Consider the following 17433-nt stretch of genomic DNA (forward strand, 5'->3'; position numbering starts at 1 on the left):
CGTCTGACGTCAAATTCAGATTTGCACATGTCGTTGGAACGTTGTAAAGGTTTGAATATGACCATTGGAGGTCACATTAGGCTTTTGGGAGCTCCATTGGGAGTCTTGTTTAGGCCATTGGTAGTCGCATTCGACCACCACATTAGGCCATTGGGAGTCACATTCGACCACCACATTGGGCCACTTAGAGTCGCATTTGGCCCGCACATTAGGTCATTGGTTGTCACAATAGGTCATATTGAGTCGCATTTCACCACCACATTAGGCCACTGGGAGTCGCATTAGACCATCGAGAGTAGAATTTCACCACTTATTAGGCCATTAGGCCAATGATTATTAATAGTCACATTATCCGCATCAATAGTCACATTATCCGCATCAATAGTCACATTATCCGCATCAATAGTCACATTATCCGCATCAATAGTCACATTCCAAGAGATGTCCCAAAACGAGGCTCGCAGTGTTTAGTTTTATTTCTAAACATAAGACTTAGTTGGTAGTTATAACACTTGCGCCGTGTGCAGAAAAGGATTTTCAGTGTGACGTATTTAGTCACGCGTTACTCTAGGTCTTCAAGCCAGGGCTGAAACGACACCCCAAAGCCACGACACTACATAAATAGCTATAATTCGCTCACGATATTATACATGTGTTGACCATGAGACACAACCTTGGATTCAACTTCTGTTTTTATATACAACAAAGTTTAACACAAAAATATTTTTCCAAAATATTCCTTCGATGTCAATACCTAGCCGCGTCATACCAACAAATGGCACTTGTTGTTACCGTGCCTGTTGTTTAGTGGATAAAACAAAGACTGGTCGACTGGGAGTCAGTATATATACCATACGGTATCCATGTTAAACTGCGGCATGATATCTCAGTGGGCTACAAAACCGGCATTAGTGTAGTTCAAGCAGCCACACACACGTGCATGCACTTCACTATATGAGAGCAATACTTCAACGCGACGTGTTAATTTAAGACAAATCGATACATGATTGAATGATAGATTTTATACCTTATAGGTCAAACGATGATCAGTATCAGTTTGCGAAACCATCCCATATGCAACTTATTAAAATAATTTACCAATCAATACAGAAAGAAGCGTGGGGTGTCGTTGACTTGATGTGTATGGGTGCATCGGTCAGCGCCGAATCAGTGAGTAAGTATGGTTTCACGCCCCTTGTAGCAATATTCCTGCAATATCACAGCGGGGGACACCAGAAATAGGCGAACGCTTTAACCACTAGGCTACCCGCCGCCCCTTTAATTACTAATAGTATATCGGTGATCGTTTCAGCGTATGTTATATGTTACTGTCAGCCGACATCCACGTTGTTCCCAGATGAGAGTCACATGTATAGCTGTGGCCTGGGTATGTGCAGCTAGTCTCTTCTTCACTACATGTGTGTCCGTCCCACTGTTACATGTCTCTGTTCTTCTAGTCAGCTGCCCATCTTCTGGCTAGCATCTCCTCTGAAAACAGACAATGATAATTTAGTTATCTAAGGCGCCGCGATTCGCTGTGCAGAGTTGCGTCCCTTAGCACGCCGGTACCTATGAGTGTGGGTTCGAATCCCGGTTCGCCCCAATTATGTTAGGTTTGTCAGCACCATACCCGCCTCGTGGGTTTCACCGAAGTGGTAAACGTCTGAGACCTGCATCACTTCGGACTTTCCTCCCACATTAAGCTGACACGCCATGATATAACTGGAATAATGTTAAAAGCGGCGTTAAACCCAACTCACTCACTCACTCACTCACTCACTCATGCATCCATCATCGCAATTTGGTGTCAGAGATGTAACATCGTCAATTCTAAGAAATCTCTGCCTGACATTAGTGAGTGAGTGAGTGAGTATGGTTTTACGCCGCTTTTAGCAATATTCCAGCAATATCACGGCGGGGGACACCAGAAATGGGCTTCACACATTGTACCCATGTCGGGATTCGAACCCGGGTCTTCGGCGTGACGAGCGAACGCTTTAACCACTAGGCTACCCGACCGCCCCCTGCCTGACATTAATCGCAATGCTATGGTTAATGGTTGTATTACATACCCTACCAAAACAACAGCGTTTGTAACCTTTCACAATCTGAGGGGTGTAAAAACAATTCTGAAAACTTGTCCATGCCATTAACAAATGAAAATACCGTTATGGTTCTGTCAATCTTCATAAAGTTCTCTGGGTCTTGTGATTTTTTAGATGTTCGAATGTTTGTTTTTTTCTCAACGAAGTCTGTCTTCTTTTGTGTGCTGCACATCACACCAATGCTGTAGAACCAACGACGGCCCACGCAACATGCGATAAGCTCACTTAGACCGTCGCTCCAGGTCAGTTCGAAAATAACTCACAGCGGATAAACTGATATTCACATTTTCTGAAAAGTAAAAGGAGATGCTTTTTGCACGTGCATACTCTCGTAACTGCCAACACAAGAGACACGATTTGAAGATTCCATGATCAAAGTTTCAGCAAAACACTTAGAACCTAATTTCCTTGGGGCTTTTTCTGCACCACAGCGGTTGTTTCCAACCTCTTTTAGCCTTGTGGATCAAAGGCTCAACGAAGTGATCTAATGGCGAAACCCTTAATCCGGTTAAGGTTGTGCGTGTTTCCGGTTTTAGTGAATGCTCTCGTTCGAGGTCTGTTTCAGAGAGAAGCTTATACAAAGTCTTATGACGTCTTCACAACGGACCAGTGTCTCGGTTAGGATAATCAAGTGAATATTGTCAGAAAAAATGCGTTCTGCCTTTATTACTTGGTATAGCTTCTGACTTGAACATGGAAACGAACATGTGTTTCTCTCGGAGTGAATGAATGTGTTTGGTTTGAACAATTCGGTTATCAAGTCGTACCAAATTAATGTAGCAGGACAGTACGAACTGATGCCCGTCTGATGTTTTGGTTAAAATATAAAACGTAAAAGCAAGAGAATAATCAGCCGAATTATCTGCCGAAACTGATTCCATTTGGCGTAAAAGGCCAAATAGCCCTGAAAATTGTAAGTTGGATCACTGAAAATCAGTAAAGACACCAGGTCTCATGAAAAGGGAATGCAAGTCCTGCCCAGTCGTTAGTACTAGCCACACACATAAGTTCTGTACAAGTAAGTGATGCCTAACGTCGCACAACAGTACTCCTGCCAAACGGACCCGTGAAGATCCGGGGTAGAATAGGTCTTCAGCAACCCATGCTTGCCGTAAAAGGCGACTATGCTTGTCGTAAAAGGCGACTAACGGGATCGGGTGGTCAGGCGCTCTGACTTGGTTGATGTATGTCATCGGCGTGGATCGATGCTCATGATATTAATCACTGGATTGTCTGGTCCAGACTCGATTATTTACAGACCGCGGTCATATAGCTGGAATATTGCTGAGTGCGGCGTAAAACAACAAACCAAAACCTGCCAAAACTCGGAAACCCAGGTGCACGGGTATGGCGCAGACATCCCAAGAACGTTTTATCAGTTCGAACAGAGATCCGAAGCCACCACCACAGGTTCCCAAGCACGCCCATCTCACCTCTGCACGGATTGTGGCGACTTAGTCGACTCCGCCATCCGTGGCCCCTTCATTAAGATAGATGTTGGTTCAGCCTCTGTCAGCGTGTGTGCACTATAGGTATGGGTTTAGATATCGTACTAACACGGACAGGGGAAACCCATTCGTCCAAGTCGCTACCTGTCGCTGTGTAGAGCTGCATCCCTTAGGCGGGCTTGAATTACTTGATGGTTAGATTCAAATACGAGATTCACTCTGATTGTGATGATCATAGTTCGCCAGCACCATGCCGTTGTAGTAGGCTCAAACGACTCCCCCCTAATTCTGACTCTACGAGTCATATGGGCCAAGGCAGTATTATTTCAAATACAAAGTTAGTAAATCAAACAGAATAATGAACACAAATCTTTTCTAAGTTAAACACATATTGCAGCAAAGCGTCAATATCGCATCATATCCAGCCATTATGTCAGAAAATAAAGTAGCTGATGTGTAAGAGTATTTAAAAACGAAATAACATGATAATATCCTTCAAATGTATCACATTAAATCGTTTTATGCAAAAAGCTTGTAAATTTACAATATGTAAAATAAATGGGGTGCAATCATCGAAAATACTGTCCAGTATAATCGAAAATATATTATTTGTGTACGACATTCACAGACTGTTGCACAATTAGTGTCAAAACATTTGTATTCTTCAAAACAAATGGGGGAGTCATTTGAGCCTGGGGAGTTATCTGAGCCAACGACGGGGGAGTCGTTGGGGCCTAAGGGGAGTCATCTGAGCATAGGCTCAAATGGGGAGTCATTTGAGCCTCCTAAACCGGTGACCGTGATGAACGCCTCAGATGGCTGCCTCTTTCGCCCTTGGTTTCACGGAGACACTGTTCAAAGCGTGTCAAATACACAGCTCACTCAAATGAATACGACCCGTGAAGATCCGGGGTAGAATGGGTCTTCGGCAACCCGTGCTTGATGAAAAAGGCGACTAAGCTTGTCGTAAGAGGCGACTGACGGGAACGGGTGGTCAGGCTCGCTGACTTGGTTGATGCATATAATCGATCTCAATTGCGTGGATCGATGCTCATGATGTCAATCACTGGATTGTCTGGTTCAGACTCGATTATTTACAGACCGCCGTCATATAGCTGTAATATTGCTGAGTGCGGCGTTAAACAACAAACAAACAAATCAAATTACATATCTTATGTTATTATGAACATCTAACAGTCTATTCTGTGTTCCACTTAGCTATCATGTTAACATGGGATCATTAGGTCCCATTGTCCTGGCTGATTGCTATCCTCTTGCCTCGATGGCGTGGTCGTTGCTCATGATTTTAGCCATTGGTTTGGCTGACCCAGCCTCGGTTATTTGAAGTCAGCAATCATATAGGTGGAGGATTGGTGACTGCGGCCACTCACTTAAGTTGAAAATATTGCGCCGGACCGTCAGCTAAACCGTACAAAATAACACATTGCTGAAGTAGCTTTAGATTGATAAAATTCTTCTTAATTAGCAATTCTGAAATTGCATGGGTTATATCGAATCGAACTTTTTCATGGAATAAAAATCTTTTTTCATTGTCAGTCATAAAAAAAGAAGTTTCAATAAGCAAGTAGAGCAAAGTAAACCGAGTGAGTGAGTATGGTTTTACGCCGCTTTTAGCCCTATTCTAGCAATATCACGGCGGGGGACACCAGGAATGGGCTTCACACATGGTACCTATGTCGGGAATCGAACCCGGGTCTTCGGCGTGACAAACGAACCCTTTAACCACTAGGCTACCCGACCGCCCTAAAGTAATCCAAAGCCTTAAGCAAGCGTACAGAGTTATATATTGATTAACTCCACCAGTCACCACCTGCTGACTTTCGGTCAAAGATCGTGCACACGCATCCCAATATTATGGTCTAACAATGAGGAGACGGCTTTTGAAAAATATATATATTTTTCAGCCTTCTCCTTTTGCCATTTAACTCCTAGTGTTTTCAACTCACCGCGTAATCGCCATAAGTGCGTCAATGGGAGCAGCCGTGCTTCTTGATTAAAATCAATATTTGTCAGTTCATCACTGGCCATAAGTCGTTAACGACGTTCATCCTGCACGTGGCGTAACACCTGCCACGTCGTGTCCTCTCACCTTGGGAAACCGACACCAAATGTCATAGCGCTTCACATGGCGTCACTTATCTGAAGCCATGACATTTCAAGATGGCATAAATGACACATCATGTTGTTACATAAAAGTCATTTCTTATGAATCCGATAAAGGGCTTCCAACTGTCATTTGAATAAAGCCACACATTACAAATTATAAATATGTTTAAATATAACATTGTATTTGTAAGATCACTGTTTGATGGTGATTCGTGGTCGCATGCTCATGATTTGGTCGGAATTGTACAATCGACTATCGACAATTTCTCATGAATACAAATAGGGTTTTGTCGGTTTTATTTAAAGCCATCAAACTTCATGTTTGTCTATAACGAATCATTTTGGTTTTAAAACAGTACACACACAATAGTTGATGCAACTGTCGTATTTTTTAATTGGTTTAAACAAGCATTGTTTTTTTAAATGGTGCACCTTCCATTGATGCCAAAATAGTATCACATAGCAATATTTCGACAGAACAAAACATGACTGCTAGAGTCAGTATCATGGTGGTGTCAAACACGACTATGTAAAGCAGAACCAAGCATGACTGTCTAAAGCAGAACCAAGCATGACTGTCTCAAGCAGAACCAAGCATGACTGTCTAAAGCAGAACAAAACATGACTGTCTAAAGCAGAACCACGCATGGCTATGTAAAGCAGAACCAAGCATGACTGTCTAAAGCAGAACCAGGCACGGCTGTCTAAATAAAAACCAGACACGACTGTCTAAAGGAGAACCAGGCACGACTGTCTAAGTAGAACCAGGCATGACTGTCTAAATCAGAACCAGGCATGACTGTCTAAAGCAGAACCAAGCATGACTGTCTAAAGTAGAACCAGGCATGACTGTCTAAAGCAGAACCAAGCATGACTCTCTAAAGCAGAACCAGGCATGACTGTCTAAAGCAGAACCAAGCATGACTGTCTAAAGTAGGACCAGGCATGATTGTCTAAAGCAGAACCAAGCACTACTTTCTAAAGCAGAGCCAGGGATGACTGTCTAAAGCAGAGCCAGGCATGAGTGTCTAAAGCAGAACCAAGCACTACTGTCTAAAGCAGAGCCAGGCATGACTGTCTAAAGCAGTACCAAGCACGACTGCCTAAAGCAGAAGCAAGCATGACTGTCTAAAGCAGAACCAGGCATGACTGTCTAAAGTAGAACCAAGCACGACTGTCTAAAGCAGAGCCAGGCATGACTGTCTAAAGCAGAACCAGGCATGACTGTCTAAAGCAGTACCAAGCACGACTGCCTAAAGCAGAAGCAAGCATGACTGTATAAAGCAGAACCCGGCATGACTGTCTAAAGTAGAACCAAGCACGACTGTCTAAAGTAGAACCAAGCATGACTGTCTAAAGCATTTGCGGTCACTACAGCAAAGGTACTACGTATACATTGTAGACTGACTGACTGACTGAGTATGGTTTTACGCCGCTTTTAGCAATATTCCAGCAATATCACGGCGGGGGACACCAGAAATGGGCTTCACACATTGTACCCATGTCGGGAATCGAACCCGGGTCTTCGGCGTGACGAGCGAACTCTTTAACCACTAGGCTACCCGACCGCCCCATATATTGTAGAACCGCCATCTATCACCATATATGTAGAGCGCATCAACAGTTATAGCACGTAGCGAATTTTTCTCATTTCCCTCACACAATCTCATGAGGTGAGGTGAAATGGGGTTCAACGTCGCGTCCACGGAGGCGGTCCACAATCTCCTGAAGTGTTCCTGGTCCCAGGCATGTTGGAACCGTAGTCGGTAAATCAACTTTATCTAAAGCTAAACCATGACTCTTCTCAGTTGTTAGTTACACACCCGACAAAACTTGATTTGAGATACCTAAACTGACAGTTGGTGACTTAATCTGTAATAACGTCACAATCAATGTCCTTATTTATCTTGAACTCCATGAAACACGTCCTTATCGATAGGACACCTGCGGTTTAGTTACCGTTGTATCAGACGCCCTATTTCCCTGAGGCAGTCGTGTTGCTTGCCGCGTGCCATTTCCAAGTTTCTATCGATCCGGGGGCAACAAGTACAATAATATCCAGAAGTAGCAAACAAATATCTGCCCATTACCGCTAGTAGGTACGGATTTTATCTGCGAGGGGAAAACCTACAAACTACTGTAAATACTAGAAACACCTTTGTGGACAGTTGTTACGGTCGCTTTGGCACTAAAATCGCTTTGAGGTACGGGACCCAGGATCATCCGCTGAGATAGCATTTTGGTCCATGTTTGTGTCTGTTAGGACCGGCGAACAATTTGGTTAGGTGACGTTCGGAGGGCCTGAAAGCTTAGTAGTTAAGGCGACCGGGCTCGATTCTCAAATAAATACAAGACCGCCTCCGTGGTCTAGTGGTAGAGCGTCCGCCCGGAGAGCGGAAGGTCCGGGGTTCGATCCCCGACCGCGTCATACCAAAAGACGTTAAAAGATGGTACTTGTTGTTACCCTGTCTGGCGCTCGGCATTAAGGGGCTAAAACAAGGACTGGTCGGCTCGTAGTCAGTATACTGTGTCTGAGTGGGGTATTCATGTTAAACTGCGGCATGGTATCTCAGGGAGCTAGCACTATAAATCGGCATCAGTCCAGACTAGTACAAGCAGCCACACAAACACACACACGTACATGCATGTCGCTATATAAGTGCAATAATCTTGGACGCGACGTTAAACCCCATTTCACCTCACCTCAAATAAATACATCTGTAGCCTCTAATTCTACCACCGCTAATACTGGTACGGTTGTTGATACTACTATAAGTAACGGCATCATGTACAACTTTTATCCAGATCGTAGCGTGCATGATGAGATGTAGCGGGTGTCACCGTCAGGTATCATGACTATTTGACAGTAATTTCTAAACACATGCTTATGATATAGTCGGAATAGTACATTGGAATCTGCTTTAAGTAGGGGGGGGGGGGGGGGGGGGGGGGGTGCCAGAAACCTATGATTGTGGGTTCGAATCCGGTTCGCCCCAATTATGTTTCTAGGTTTGTCAGCACCATACCCGTGCTCGTGGGTTTCACCGAAGTGGTAAACGTCTGAGACCTGCATCACTTCGGGCTTTCCTCCCACATTAAGCTGACACGCCGTGATATAAGTGGAATAATGTTAAAAGCGGCGTTAAACCCAACTCACTCACTCACTCACTTAACGCAGGGCGTAGACATTCTTCCGGGACAAGGGCGTAAACCGGCTATAAAAGTCTAGTTTCCACCCTTGCCGAATTAGGCTGGAATTCCGGAGTTACATTTTGGCCGAACTAACGAGTCTATGCATAATCCAATCAAAATCGCTCAACGAACTCGACATCCGGTTCGTAAACAACATGGATTACAACGAAGATTTTGGCCGACTGAAGGATTTTCAAAGCATCTGAACCGCCAACTGGACGTCGACAGATATTTTGCCAATCTATTCATGTTTTTAAACAAGGTACTCCAGAGATTTGATGCACTTCACGAGGAAGGGGCCGTTTTATTACAACACAGATCTTGATTATCGATCAGAGCGTCTTGACTGGGCGCCGCCATTTTGTTTAAAGCAATTGCCAGTGATATGAGACAGGGAATCTTATTGGTCGATAGAAGGGATTTAGAAGGGACATAACTCGTAATAGCCACTGGTGGCGCTACGATAGAGCCACGAAATTCCAGTTTCGTTCGGCAAGGGTGGAAACTGGACTTTTATAGCCAGGTAACTCCCTTGCCTCGGGAAAATGCAGACGCGAACCACGAAAATGAAGCTCAATAGCACGAGTATTGTGTTCAGGTATTAATGTTCACGAATCAGCGAATCAGGGCACGCCTAGGGGGCGCAACTCACCATAGCAACTCACGGGGTTCTAAACAACTGGACCATCCTTGATCCCCACTGAGAACAAAAAGGTAAAATTAGAAAACGGAACATCAACCATATCATTCCACGTTAGTTTGTTACGTTTCTCAGGGCTTTGTCTGTAACAGGCAGTCGTCTTCAGTTATCGTGTTTTCTTATGGGCTATTCTAATTTGTTGTCAGCTTTGACCCATGACCTCAAATATAAAATTTAATAACGATTATAATCATGATGTACAAAACAGATGAAATGAAATTATTGTTTCTCTACTGCAATATTCCTGTGTCCCTACCATCTTGAAATTCTCAACTGTCATGACACAGTACTGGTTCTCTAACAATCTCCAATATCCCTGCTTCTGTTACATCGTAACATGTCACTGTTTCTCCTTTGCTAGGAAATATCACTGTTTCTCTACTGCCGTGAAATATCCCTGTTTCTCTTCAACCGATGATAGCTGTCCGCTTCAAAGGTAATTATTCTGTGCCCGAACCCATTCTAAAGTCTACGACAGTATTAGTTAAGTACTTGTTCGTGGGTACAAAGCCATTAGTCCGGTAAATGAACAAGATAACAATTAAGCTTTATTTTGCCTACGTTATTGAACTAAAACACAGTGTCCAACGCTGAACACAGGTAAATCGATATGACATCGGCATTAGAAGGTTGTGCTAAGAGGAACCAAATGTGTCTGGCTGGTGGATTGGCAGAGAAAATAACATATACTGTCTTTCTATCTTGGGAATTAATTTGAAACCTCATAATAAAGTACGCTTTGATCTTTACTCGAACCTGGCGGAGAGACACAGTAGACGTCGTGGTTTAATTTCCTGAGTGTGAATATTTAGAGTATATTCAGAGTATTGCAGCTCCAGCTGTGTAGATAAAAATGATTGTTTTTGGGGATATTATGATCAAATATTCAAATATTAATCAACAAATGTTTAACCTAATTTACTCTAGGCCACAATCTAGTTTTCAATTTTCCTCACATGCACATATGACGCTAAAAGGTATATTCTAAGATTTATTTGAAAATAATTAACCTTAGATAACGGTTGCCAAAATATTTTTATTAAAAATACAAAAAAAACCTCCCTCCCTCAACAGTTCGAAAAATAAATATGCAGTGGAAACGTTTTGTTTTCATTCATCCTTACAGAGTTTTGTCAGCAGGTATTTAATGTAAAAGATACAAGCAGGTCCGTTATGCTTTTTTATACACATTGACTCACAACTGAATCATCTTTTTACACATTGACTCACAACTGAATCATCTTTTTCTCTACTGCCGTAAAATGTTCCCGTTTCTGTACCTTGAAATATCACCATCGCGACTGCCGGGTAATATACCTGTTTCTGTACTGACAAATATCACTATCTCTACTTTCGGGAAATATACCTGTTTCCGTACCGTCAAACGTCTCCATCTGTTTTGGTACCGTCAAACGTCGCCATCTGTTTCGGTACCGTCAAACGTCGCCCTCTCTACAGCCGTGAAATGTACCTGTTTCTGTACCTTGAAATAAACCTTTTTCTGCATGGTCAAATATCACCATCTCGACTGCCGTGAAATGTGTTTTTAACTTTGAGCACTGAATGTAAAAGAGATGGGAAATAAACCATAAGCGGCCGCGAAAACCTACTCCTACACGAGCAATTGACTGCGAGGAGGTATGTTTCAGAAACGTGTGTCCGTGAACAAAATATTATATCACTCAGTTACACATCCAGGATTCCCAATTACTAATGAGTAATTACCCTTACACACACCCCGACCCAAACACATTATACTAACTCCTGTTTATTACCTTAAAGGCACGATAACAACAAGTACAATCTTTTAACGTATTTTGTTGTGACGCGACCAAGGATCGACCCACCAACCTTTTGCTCTCCGGGCAGACGCTCTCTCCACAATACCACGGAGGCGGTCGAATGCACTTAGAGCAAACATCTATCAACTTTGCCAACAGAAGCTCTCACCTCACACCGTTCTCTCTTTTACATCCGGATCCTCCTGTCCGTCCCCCATCCCGCGGTCCTCGTCCGCACCGTCCCGCCTGAGGCTACACGTGGATGCTCCGGTCCTGTCTAGGTAGGTGGAGGTGGTGTTCACCTGTGAGTCTGTCATCGAATCCCATTCGCGGTTGTGCCACACCGGACGCGCTCGATTGTCCCTTCGCTTCTTGCTGTCCACTGAGGAATAGGATGCTCTGGTCGCCTTGCTGGTGTTGCAACCCATCACAGACTATATGTTACCGACATAGCTTAACCACTTTACTGTATTAGGAAAACAAGGTACACGCTTTGGTTGGAACTCTTTTGGACGGTTTGATGTTACATCTTTTGCAGCATCTCCATCTTAATCCTCATGAACGTCCACACATCGCATGAAGTGATGTATCCATTTCCAGGAGACGAATATATAACTATATTTCTGTCCGGTTAATCCACAGGCAGAATGGATCGATCTTTTTAAAAACACTCTCAGCTTCAATGTATATCCACCTGAGCCAAACTTAGAAATAGTAATTAATCATGTATGTCCAACCAATGTAAACAAGTCCGTTGATGAAAGATCGTTTACATTACATTATCGCCATCCAAACTCACAATACCACGACAACTGCTGTTAAAAGCGATCACAAAACTACTGTACCGAACCATTCGACAAATAGGACCGAGACAGGCTGCACACGTCACCAGCGACACGGAGCCGCCTTCCGCGTCACCGTTTGCATCCACACCGGCGAACATCAGTTCGATCAATGTGCCGTTATTACATTTGTCTCACAGCAATCCCATTGTCTTTTTGTAGCCGTAGTTGCGACACTGGTTAACGGATACAAGCATGACAGCGATTCATGGCATAATACAAGTACATGTACGGAGTCGGCGTGACGGACCGGCTCGCCAGAGAGTGCCAATGCATGTCCGTAATCTGATACAAACTTCCTTTTGTCACCCCCGTGCAAATGCAATAACCGTTATCAAATATCTATAGACAGTGACAAAATGGAAAGGACAGATAGAAATTGAGACTAGTATATTTCAATCATGGGTTTGGTGCAGTTTTTTGAAACAAAATGATTGGTTCCGGAATGTTCTAAATACTTGATTTCCTACGGGATACAGATTGTGTTCTCGGTGTACACGTTTCATGCACCGTAACCAGTGTGTTTTCATAGTTGTCCGATTAAGTAGAAACATTGGCGTTATTGATTGTTTAGTGATAGTTATTGTACAGGTTTTAATGGACCACTCGTAGCATTTAATGAATTAAGGAAAGGATATTTTAGCGTTAGGTAATTCTATCTGATCTGCAGATGGAATTGTAAAAATAGTCAAATATACTCATCGATCACAGCCATTCTTGGGGGAATTGTGATTTAATTCATTGTTTCAGTATTCAGGAAAAGAGTACTGTTTGTGTTACGTGTTAGTTAATGGGTGGTGCGAACATTAGTGTTTACCGTAAATGCCACAATGTCCCATGGGCTCCAATGATTGAGGGTTCGAATTCCGGTTCGCTCGGATTGTGTTGATAGTTTTGTCAGCACCATACCCGTGCTCGTGGGTTTCACCGATGTAGTAGAAGTCTGAGACCTGCATCACTTCGAGCTTTCCTCCCACATTTAGCTGACACGCCATGATGTAACTGGACAACCGTTAAAAGGGGCGTTAAACCCAACTCACTCACTCACTCACTCACTCACTCACTCACCCACCCACCCACCCACTCACTCACTCACTCACTCACTCATATAGACAGAAATACAAACTTAGAGCAATCTATTTACAGAGGAGTGCTTTCAGTTCCAACGAGCCTCTTCGGGCCATACATAACGGATAATGTCATATATATCGTAATTATATAAGGACACTAGTTGTATGGAATATATAAATCAATGGACTCCTGTCTATAAGCCACTTTTTCGACTGGGTTCCTGTCTTTCAAATATAGATGCACATAGCTACCTACGCATTGGAGCAATGGGACCAGGTATGATATATCTGTTAACAGTGGAACAAGGTAATTGCCAAAGTCGTTAAACCATCTGCAACGTGTAGAACTACAATAAAGACATATCAAAAACGGTTCCTGTTTACGTCACTGTATTTCCGGCAGATGCTGCTCATACCAAACAAATGATTCACAGCCGCATAGGGCGTTAATGTTCAACGCAGCAGGGGAGGATACCTGATGAAGTAAGCTGTGACGACTTACATAGAATTAGCCACGTGCAGGTGACATGATTATAGTTAGTCAATGACAGACTGTAGCGAAGTTTACGGATGCTCAAGGTTTAGGGGAATGTGGGGAAACTATGTTTTCGTGTTTTATTAGGTGAAAAATTGACTTGCCTTTGCATGTGTTGCATGGATACCGCCGGTGGCCCAGAATACGTTCACCCTTACGCGAACACCTGGTATCACCCCTATTATTTTGATAGTGATTCATTAACACATGCTCATACAGTCGGACTAGTACAATCGCACACCGACATGTCCTATGGCTATGGAAAGGGGTTTATCGCTTTAATCACTGTTTTAATTACCGAATACTATTAAGCTTAAAGACTACTATAGCATATTTCAGTAATGACCCAGGAAATACTGAGTGCCTCAATAACATCCCATTAGCTGGAAGCCAGGGAAGGACCACAGGTGAGTGAGTGAGTGAGTATGGTTTTACGCCGCTTCTAGCAATATTCCAGCAATATCACGGCGGGGGACACCAGAAATGGGCTTCACACATTGTACCCATGTCGGGAATCGAACCCGGGTCTTCGGCGTGACGAGCGAACGCTTTAACCACTAGGCTACCCGACCGCCCTAAGGACCACAGGGCTTGGTTTAATAAGATCATTTGTCCGACTCATTGACAATACAGCCTCTTAACGCCGTTCGTTCATAACATGAAAAGGAATGATACTTTAGAGACGGAATTTTCATTACCGTAGCTAACATCACCCCTATCGCCCTCAAAGTCTCCAATATCCCCACCACCATCATCGCTTTGGGAACGCCAGAAATCTGTGGTTGTGGGTTCGAACCCCCATTATGTTTCTAGGTTTGCAGCACCATACCCGTGCCCGTGAGGTTCACGAATGTGGTAAACGTTTGTGACCTGCATCACTTCGAGCTTTCCTCCCACTTTAAGACGGCACGTCGGAATGTAACTGGAATACTGTTCAAAGCGGCGTAAAACCCAACTTCGTCAATCAGTCATCACTATGATGATGATGATGATGATGATAAAGGGACAAGCATGACCATTGTAATTTTGCATACGTAAGCAAAAGTTGCGCATGCGAACAGGGCTTCTTCATTCGTGGTCCTGCGGTCGTGTTATCGCTTTTATCGAAAGTATATTAGATACTTGCGTATAAAGTAAACTACGGTTACAACGAACACGCTTATAACGAACTAACGGATATGACGAACTAACTTTTTAGTCCCGACTATATGCTGTAGTTATGCTGTATATATGCTTATAACGAATTACGGTTATAACGAACTAAAATTAGTAGTCCCTTTGAGTTCGTTATAACCGTAGTTTACTGTAATTAAGACCTTTGCCGAAGTCAGCAGACAACCACAGACGAAGATCCATTCGAAATGTGTCGAACATTTGTAGAACGAATACCAGGTTTCTCTCGATGACATATAAATGTATTAAAACACACCATTCAAACTCGAGAACTCGATTACATGACAAATTCCTTGCCACTATTTATCAGTCATTCAACCACCCACTGTTTCAAGTCAAGTAGGGGCTGTGGGGTAGCCTAGTTGTTAAAGCGTACGCTCGTCACGCCGAAGGCCCGGGTTCGATTCCCCACATGTGTCACGCCTATTTCTGGTGTCCCTTGTCGTGATGTTGCTGGAACAAAGCTAAAATCGATGTAACATCCAACTCACTCAACCACTCAAGTCAAGTACAGTAGCACCACAATAAGATTTCATGTTGTATGGTGGTGTACGGCCATCTTTAGGTAGTATACTTTAGCATAAGACCGCCTCAGTCGTGTAATAGAGAGAGCGTCTGCCTGGAGACTAGAAAATCGGTGGTTCGATCCCCGGACCGCGTCATACCAAAACATGTTAAATGATTGTACTTATTGTCACCCTACCTGGATCCCGATAAGGGGATAAATAGAACAAGGATTGATCGGCTCGGAGTCGGTGTACTGTGTCTGAGTGGTGTTTCCATGTTAAACTGCGGCATGGTATTTCAGTGGACTAGCGCTATAAACCGCATAAGTCTGGATCAGTACAAGCAGCCACATACCCACAAACAAACACACACACGTGCATTTACGTCGCGATATAAGTGCAATAACCTTTAACGCGACGTTCAACCCCATTTCACCTCATCTCACTTACAGAGTCCGCGGTGGAGTGGAAAGAGCATCTGATCGGAGAAAGGACGGTGGTTCGGTCTACTGGCGCGTCATACCTAAAGGCGTTAAAACATGGAACTTACTAGTTACTAACCTTTAACTTAAGGTTCAAGTTTGATGCAAAGCACCTACTCAAGAAACCCCAAGGTTGAGGTTAGGAACCATATTTTACGACCTTCATTTTAAGAAACCTTCACGTTCCATCTGTTTGCACGTGCAAATGAATGCCAGGGCACGTGCAGCTTCTTTTGCATGGCAGGTACGTGATTCACGGAAATGAACGCCTGTGACAACAAACAGAGCTATTGTGTAATTGCCGTTACCCTTCCTGGCGTTCGCTATTCAGGGGTTCAAATAAGGTCTGGTCGGGTCAGAGTCCGGAGCTTAAGTCCGGACGAGGACGAGTAGCGATACATGCACGTCGTTATAAGACCGGACGAGTACGAGTTGCGATACATGCACGTCGCTATAAATGCCGGACGAGTACGAGTAGCGATACATGCACGTCGCTATAAATGCCGGACGAGTACGATCAGCGATACATGCACGTCGTTTTAAGACCGGACGAGTACGAGTAGCGATACATGCACGTCGCTATAAATGCCGGACGAGTACGATCAGCGATACATGCACGTCGTTATAAATGCCGGACGAGTACGATCAGCGATACATGCACGTCGTTATAAATGCCGGACGAGTACGATCAGCGATACATGCACGTCGTTATAAATGCCGGACGAGTACGAGTAGCGATACATGCACGTCGCTATAAATGCCGGACGAGTACGATCAGCGATACATGCACGTCGTTATAAATGCCGGACGAGTACGATCAGCGATACATGCACGTCGTTATAAATGCCGGACGAGTACGAGTAGCGATACATGCACGTCGCTATAAATGCCGGACGAGTACGATCAGCGATACATGCACGTCGTTATAAATGCCGGACGAGTACGATCAGCGATACATGCACGTCGTTATAAATGCCGGACGAGTACGAGTAGCGATACATGCACGTCGCTATAAATGCCGGACGAGTATGAGTTGCGATACCTGCACGTCGTTATAAATGCCGGACGAGTACGATCAGCGATACATGCACGTCGTTAAAAATGGAATAGTCTTGACCGCGGCGACGTTAAACCGCATTTTCTCCTCACCTCATAACGGCTTCAACTCGTCTCAGAGATGGTCTCTCATACCCGTGAAGATCCAGGTAGAGAATAGGTCTTCAGCAACCCATGCTTGTCGTAAAAGGCGACTATACTTGTCATAAAAGGCGACTAACGGGATCGGATGGTCAGCTAGCTGACTTGGTTGATGCATGTCATCGTATCCCAATTGCATGGATCGATGCTAATGATGTCAGTCACTGGATTGCTTGGTCCAGACTCGATTATTTACAGACCTCCGTCATATTGATGGAATATTGCTGAGTGTGGTGTTAAAAACAATCAAACAAATCAAAGAAGTTTCCTAAATG

This window comes from Haliotis rufescens, unplaced genomic scaffold, assembly GCF_023055435.1.
Source record: "Haliotis rufescens isolate VD_foot unplaced genomic scaffold, xgHalRufe1.0.p SCAF_2, whole genome shotgun sequence".
In the NCBI taxonomy this organism is placed as follows: domain Eukaryota; kingdom Metazoa; phylum Mollusca; class Gastropoda; order Lepetellida; family Haliotidae; genus Haliotis; species Haliotis rufescens.